The following is an 8,102-nucleotide window of genomic DNA, read 5'->3' as shown; positions in this document are numbered from 1 at the left end:
AAATATATGAATGAATGACCTAATTAAATGTAGATACATAACTCATTCTAAGGTACTTGCTCTTTTCCAAGATAATAAATAAAATAATATTAAAATACACTAACAATATGATTAATAAAATAATAATATGAAAATACACTAACAATTGGCTTACTTATAAACAGGTAAGTAAAACACAAAATTGAAAACCCACCTAATTACATACAAGTTAAAAATGGACACCCGTCAATAAATATATAATAAAATAGAATTTTTTATTAAAAAAGTAATTATTTTTCTTTTTCATATTTTAGCAAATGTGAGTTAAAATTTAAAAATCAAGCATCTAATATTTATTATTTATCTCGTTAATAATTAAAAGATGTGAGTTAAAACTTAAATGAAACAAATAAACAACACTTATGATATGCATACAAGAAAATATAATGTGCATTTCGTCACAACAAATACATTGTGACTTAAACAAGATAAGGGAAAAAAGACTTAAACACATTGGGCATTTGAAATGAAAGCTAAGTAGTGCACTAGTAAAGAGAAGCATAATTTTTTTTTTTCATAAAAAAAACAAAAAATACAAAAATAATTCTAAGATATTCCTTACCCTTTTAGGACCTCTTTTCCATGCATATTGAACTTTGATGGAAATTGATTTTCATTACAAAAGCTTTCCAAACGGGGTATTGAACTTGATAAACCATGCTTTGACTCACCATTTACAATGTCTCAATTTTAATTAAAAAAAAAAGTACACGTGGATGTGAATTCTTTGTTCATATTGAATTTGTGGAATTATATATGTATAAATTTAAGTGAGTCTAATCTTCTCTCAAACTACTCTGACTTAACTCAATCTCGAACTTAGCTCCGCTCTATTTTACTTAAATTCGAGTCGAGTTCAAGTTACTCGATCATTTTAACAAGTCGAATTTAAGTTTGGTACTAGTGTTCGAGTTGAGTACAGAGTCTAATTCAAATTTTTAATTTTATTATTTTATATTATATAAATTATATAATATATATTTTATGAATATATTTAATATCATATATATATATTTATATAGGTATTTAATATTAATTTTTAATAAATTTGAGTATAATTGAATTCATTTGAGTTATAAGAATTTGTAACCAAAACAAGTTGAAATTTAATAATATGAAATTTAGCGAATTCAAGTTGAGTTTTAAGTCTAACATTTTTGAATTAAATTTGAATATTTTACTATGTCAACTCGACCCAACTAAAATACACCCTTAAAATACCTCATCTATTGTTATCCTATTATTACTTCTTTAATCACTAATATTGATGTCACAAATTGATACTATATATATATATATATATTAAGTAGGTTGTTCTCCCTTATTTACCTTCAAAATTCAAATTTAGCGTTTCCAAATTTTTAGATTTCTTAATCATATGATTATTTTTTGATTAGTTAATTTTTAACTTTCTGTTAATGTGGAATACTCGTATACTAGCAAAAGTTTATCTTCAAAGAAAAAACAAAAAATTGCCGCAGCCGGGGTTTGAACCCGGAATCAAACTTTGTGACTTAACCAATGTGCTACTGCGACATCAACATGTCCGCCGAATCGAATAAATTTTCTTACGCGCGACAACGGCAGACCATGCACTGATACTACCGCAGTACTTCTTTATTTCTTTTAAGAGATTCCTTGGACTTTGGATTCTTTTCCATGCATGTTGAACTTTGGTGGAGTTTAATTATATGTTTTCTTGTTTAATTGTAATTTGATTTGCTGCATGCTGTTGACATATGTATATATGAGTCAACATGAGTAACTAATTCTTGTGTATAAAAGATTAAAGTCAATCTTGTAAAGTAGATTATTCATTCAATTATAAATACAGAAAATTTTCTCTTAATCATTTTTCTTGTTTCTTGAGTTCTTAAGTTTTCAACATGGTATTAGAGTTTAGTTCACCAACATTCTTTCTAATATGTTGTGCCAGGGAGACCCTAATACCTTATCGCGAGAGATTCTAATATGTGACGGGGAGATTGTTGGGTTATTTCATATCGGTTGTGGAAGAGGTTCGTGGTCAATTATTAAGTGTGAGAGAAAGATTCATCCTATGAGTTAGCTTTTGGGATTGAGAAGACTTTAAACCATCCAACACTGGTATCTAAACAGTGTTAATTTCTTCCTTTCTTTGCATTATATGTTATTTAATATATCATACCCTTATATTCAATTTGTTTACTAGTTTGATTTTGGAGCATGCTTGATTGTGAGTCTTGGATTGTTTGTATGTTTAGCTTATTGTTGGGTGTACATGTGCATGTATGCTATTCTTATTAGCAAAACTTTAATAAAACGAGATTAATAGTCCTTAAACACCTTAAGAGAGACAACTTATCTAGTAGAATTGTTCAGCTTGCTTAGTGATCCTATCAGACTTAGTGATTGTGTACGCGTGTTATTATTTTTAGTTATTTTTTCTTATTTCATTTTTCGTCATTGATTGAAAAAGCATAAATAAAATAAAAATAGAAAGAATTCGAGTCTTAACCAAATATATTTGAAGGTAATTCTAAATTAATTAGGTATCATTCTATGAGCTTGCAAACACTTGACATATTATTTAAAAGTTAAAAATTGACTCGAGTTCTACAATATTGTTACTGTCATGGGTTTAGTTTCTTTAGTGTATTTTTTTCTCAACCTTGGCTTGTAATCTATATGTTGAGTATCAATTTTCTGAACTTGAAAAAAAATCATTTGGTTGCATTTAGATTGAATTTTATGTACTTGAATTCGTGCTGATGTTTCAATTATGTGTATTGATTTAATGGATGACGAGAATAAGGATAGCGTAAGCTCACGTTATGTTCGGAAAGATTTTAGATTTGCAATTGTATTAGATTTAAATAAAATATATTATAAAATTGTGTTGAAATTCGTCCAAATCCATTTAAATCCAAATCTAAGGTTTGTAATTCATGCTTCCAAACACTACTTGAAGTTTTGAAAGCAGTGAAATGACATAACTCTTTGGAATTAAGATCATGTAACTATCATTAAAAGGCACTTGATATTGAATGTGAGGAAATACATGTAGTAACCTAGCCCAAAATTTTTTTTTGATGGAATTAAATTAATTAATTAAATAAACAAATAAAGTGAATAGTATTATAATGGTAATAAAATCTTATTGGAATAATATATATATATATATAAGTAATATAATATAATAAAGTAATAATATTATAATCTAAAACATATATATAACCTTGAACCTTTAGGGAAAAGAATTCTGAGAACAGAGAGGCGTTTTCTCTCTGCGTCGTTTCTCTCTCCTCCGTCACCTCTCTCTCTCTCTCTCCTCATTTTTTCAACGAATTTTCAGCCGATCGAAGAATGGAAAATACCTTTGGGTTCCATTCTCGATCATCAACATTTTAACTGAAGTGGATTCGTGATTAGGGCGTCGTAGGCCCTACTCTTGGGATAAAGTAAACTCTTTCTCTCATAAATTTTAAGCTGAAACATGAAAATCTCCGAAACGAGATTCCGATCCACTATTCTCTAAGAAAATCCTTTCACGATCTTCATGTTAACGTCGGTTTATCGATTCAAACGACGAATGACGAAAAAATCTAGAGAGAGAGAGAGAGTGATCTTCAAGTTCTAGAGAGAGAGGGAGAGGGGTTTAGTTTTCTTAGTGATTAAGCAATGAGAATAAATATTTATAGCCCCTTTGACCCGGCCGCCCCTGTCGACGAATGGCGTCCTCGTTGACGAGCCACTGAAGACACCTCGTCGATGAGCCTAAGATTCCCGATTTCCCTAAATCTCTCAGTTTCTCCTCGTCGACGAGCCTTTAAATTTCGTCGCTAAGAACAGAAGGGATTTCATCGATGAACTCTGACTTTGTCGACGAAGCTTACCCAATTACTGTTTTACTCTTCTTTTATTCAATTTATTCCCGATATCATGGATTAGGTTTTTACACCTAAACTCGGAAAAACATAATTTAAACAGTTAACATTTTAAACCTATACCGAAACATATACACGTACATATAACACAATTTATTCTGATTTAATATATTTTTTTTCCCTTACCTAGTTTCTTGAATTACGCCAATAGGGACCCCGAAAAATACCTGTGGCTCTCACCCGAACCCTGAATCAAAAATCCTAATTCCATTAAATTAATCATAAATAAAATATTATTTTAATATTTCCTAGGCCCTTAAATACCAAATAAACAATTATACCCTCAAATATAATCAATTTACCAAATTTACCAAATCTCACTCTTGCTTTGGAGTAGGGCCTAAAAAACCCTAATTGGAATTTACTCATGTCAAAATGACGACGATCACGACTAGGATCCCGTGATGGTGCCTGATCATCGATTTAACAACAAAGTTAACGAGAAATTGAGTAATTAGGGGAAAATTGCCTTACCCCAGAAATAGTGTCTACTCCCATGACAAATCCGCTCAAGTAGAAATGTCGGTGGCAGAGTTAGGAATCCAATGATACCTTTCGTTTCTTGATCGATGCTCGTTAGGCTGACGAAATTGAGGAGAGGGAGAGAGATGGAGATGAAGATGACAGAGAGATGATAGAGAGAGAAGGAGAGAGAGCTGGCGCAAGAGAAAGCTGAGAAGCTTTCTAAAGTTTCTTCTTTCTTTTTTTCTTTTTTCCTTTACTTACTTATCATATGATAATAATAATATTATATATATATATATCATATTATTTATTCAACAAATCAAATTTAGTAATACTTAATTAGTTAATTGATTAATAATAAAAAATTTTAATTTAATTTACTTTTTTTATTCCTTTTATTTGTTTATTTAATTAATTGATTTAATAATGTCTAATTAATTAACTAATCAATAATTACTTTTAATTTTAATTTTTTTAATTAATTACTTTTTTTTAATAATTTTTTTGGGGGTTTTTACACAGGGCTTGGTACCGTAGCTATTCAGTTCAGTTTAGATTAGTGCTACTACACTTGTCAGTAGAGAGTGTGGGAGATGGATAGTCGATGTGGCTTTAGTGCAATTTTGTAGACGTCTCCCTAGTAGTCCGGACCAAGGTGGGGTAGGCCCATCGTACTTACAGATACATTTTACTTGGTAGTGGTCGGCTAGCCATTGTTGGGTCCTGCCTTCGGGCTGCACAACCTAGTCATGGGGGGGGTAATACATGACATCAGCTAACTATCCATCCTATGTAATATTTCAATACTATCAGTTATAACAGATGATTTCATAATAACTGAAATTCAGTATGATTCAATATGATTATGTATGTTTTATTCAGTATTATATCACCAGTTTTTATCCAGACATGTGTTATGTATTGTTTATCTATTATAGTACGAATATACTCATACCGCCACACAACTGATATTAGTTTATTTTACTTTAGTGAGAGGTGTCTCACCCCAACTCACATAACATTTCAAAGAATCTAGATAGACAGGCGAACTGAGCTCCACATCAGTAGAGGCAGTTCATACTACCCCGATAGGAGGGTGAGTTATTGAGTGGGTAAGAGGATTTTTGGATTATGATCCTAGTCCCTTTTGGTCTTTTGGAGGTTGTATATTTACATTTATAGAAATGTTATGGACTGTAGTAAAACTTTGGTACTGTTTGTTGTGAATGTAATCTATGTTTTCCGCTGTTTAGGTGTTTGCTGTGTATATCAGGCGCGTCCCCGACACTCACGGTGTAACGCCCCAGAAAGTAATAGGCTTGAGAATGAAAAAAAATAATAATAAAATAAAAAATAAAAATAAAAATAAAAATAAAAAATTTTAAAAAAATTAATTATTAAATAAATAAATAATTAATAAACTAATTAATTAAATAATAATAATAATATAATATACATTAGATATATATATATATATATATGTGTGTGTGTGTGTGTGTGTGTGTGTGTATATTTTTTAAAAGAGAAAGCTTCCTGAAGCTTTTAAGCTTCAGAAAGCATCTCAATTGGATTCCAGAGAATCTAGACACCCCCCCCCTCTTTCCCCTTCTTCCTGCGCACGCCCCCGTTGTAATTTCTCACGCTCTCTCAGTCTCGTCTCAGTCTTGTCTCCGTCTCTCTCCCACTTTCTTCAATTTCTTGACTGATTTTATCCCGATCGAAAATCAGAAAATGCCTTTGGACTCTATTCTCCACCACAAACATTTCTACTAAAGCGGATTTGTCATAGGAGCGGCGTAAACATATCTCCTAGGATAAGTTCAATTCTCACTTTTTCCTCAATTTCTTGTAAATTTTAAGCCCAATTGACGATCGGACACCACCATGAGAATGTAGGGATAATTCTTTACAAGTCTAGTGGTCCAGATTTCTCGTGGGGTTGGTGTAGGCATAACCCCAAAATTAGGCTGATTATTAAGGGCCTAATTATTATTTAATTAATGTAGATTTAGAAATGTTAGGATATTGGGCATTCTAAGGTTGAATTTGGGTTATTGAATTTAGGGTTCAGGTAAGCGCCGCGAGTGTAATTTTGGGACCCTGCAGGCATAGTTCAGGAAACTAGGTAAGAGTGTTAAATATTAGTTTAAATATTAATTTGGATTATTGGGAGCCTAGGAAGTGTTTTATGAAAATTATTTTGGAATTTGTTGAATGTTCTAGGAAATGGAAATTGCAGGCTTTTGAGCTGTGAATGCCATAGGCTTAGGATTGAATTGATTGTGGGGATCTCAGTAAGCCAAGTAAGGGGAATAAATTATAACAGGTATTTTGTGAAAGACTGGTTGATTTATATGTGAAATGATTTAAAATATTTTTCTTGAATTTATTATGATATGGATAATAGATGAAAAATTGTGTGGCAAATGATTATATGAAAATGATGAAATGTATTATGTAAAATATGATTTGAAATGTGGAATTATTATATGATTTTCTAGAAAATATTGGTATGGGATAAATGTATATACAAAAATGATTTTATGGGAACAATGGAAATATGGAACACTGATTTATGTGAATATTGAGAAATGTGGAACATGGGAAATATGAAAATGATTTTCTATGAAATGGAAAAAATGAAATACTGATATGTGCATGTTGGAAATGATGAAATATACGAAATGTGATATATTCCCATATTTTCTTATATATTATTATGAGATGAATTGGGAAATTGAAATGTTCAGAATAAAACAGTAGAAAATGAAAAATCTATTGGGAATATTGTTTTATGAATATTGAATGAGAATACCGGATATGTGAATTTTGATATATGAAAATGGAAATATTGTAACGTGAAATTCTGCAATATGAATATTGAAATATGGAAATTGATTTGTGAATGATGAAAGGTAAATACTGGGAATGTGAACATTGCAGTGTAACAACTGCAATGAAGATATGTACATGTATTAAAATGTGAATTAGTGGAAATGAAAACCCTGATGGATGGATATGTAAACCCTGGAGATGGGTTATGATATCGAGCACGGTATTGATGCTAGCGGTTGAAAAGGGCAACCACACGGACTTGTGGAACATGTGGTGTGGCAGTGCGAATGGGCCAGGGTAGAGTTGATTATTGCCCCTTGAATTTCGGACCAGGGTATGTGGCAGACCATTCGTTACTATAGACAGGTATATGGTATTATTTGATCTAATCGGGTAGGCCAACCGCAGTTAGATCCAGCCTTTGGGCAGCCTAACGTTGACCATGGGGGGAAGTATGACGTGAAGAAAAATCCTTAGGGCAGCCATGGGTTACAGACGCGACATGTTATGGTTACAAAGGATACCTATGAGCTGGATAGCAAGCTGGAAATGGTCATGAGTTACAGACACGATATGGAAAGGTTACTGAGGATACTCATAAGCCGAATAAATGAGAAAAGAATGATATAATGGAAGTAAACTGAAATGAAAGAAAGATGAGAAAAATAAATGAAACTGGGAAATGAGATATAAAGTCTATAATAGTTGTGTTTTATATTTATATAGCTATTCGCACATATCAGATATCATATTGATGAACTATGTTTTGATCAAATATATATACGTATATTGATGTAATCATACTCATATTGCCGCACACTATCAATAACTTATTCT

This window comes from Malania oleifera, chromosome 7, assembly GCF_029873635.1.
Source record: "Malania oleifera isolate guangnan ecotype guangnan chromosome 7, ASM2987363v1, whole genome shotgun sequence".
NCBI lineage: Eukaryota > Viridiplantae > Streptophyta > Magnoliopsida > Santalales > Ximeniaceae > Malania > Malania oleifera.
This window is presented reverse-complemented; position numbering follows the sequence as displayed.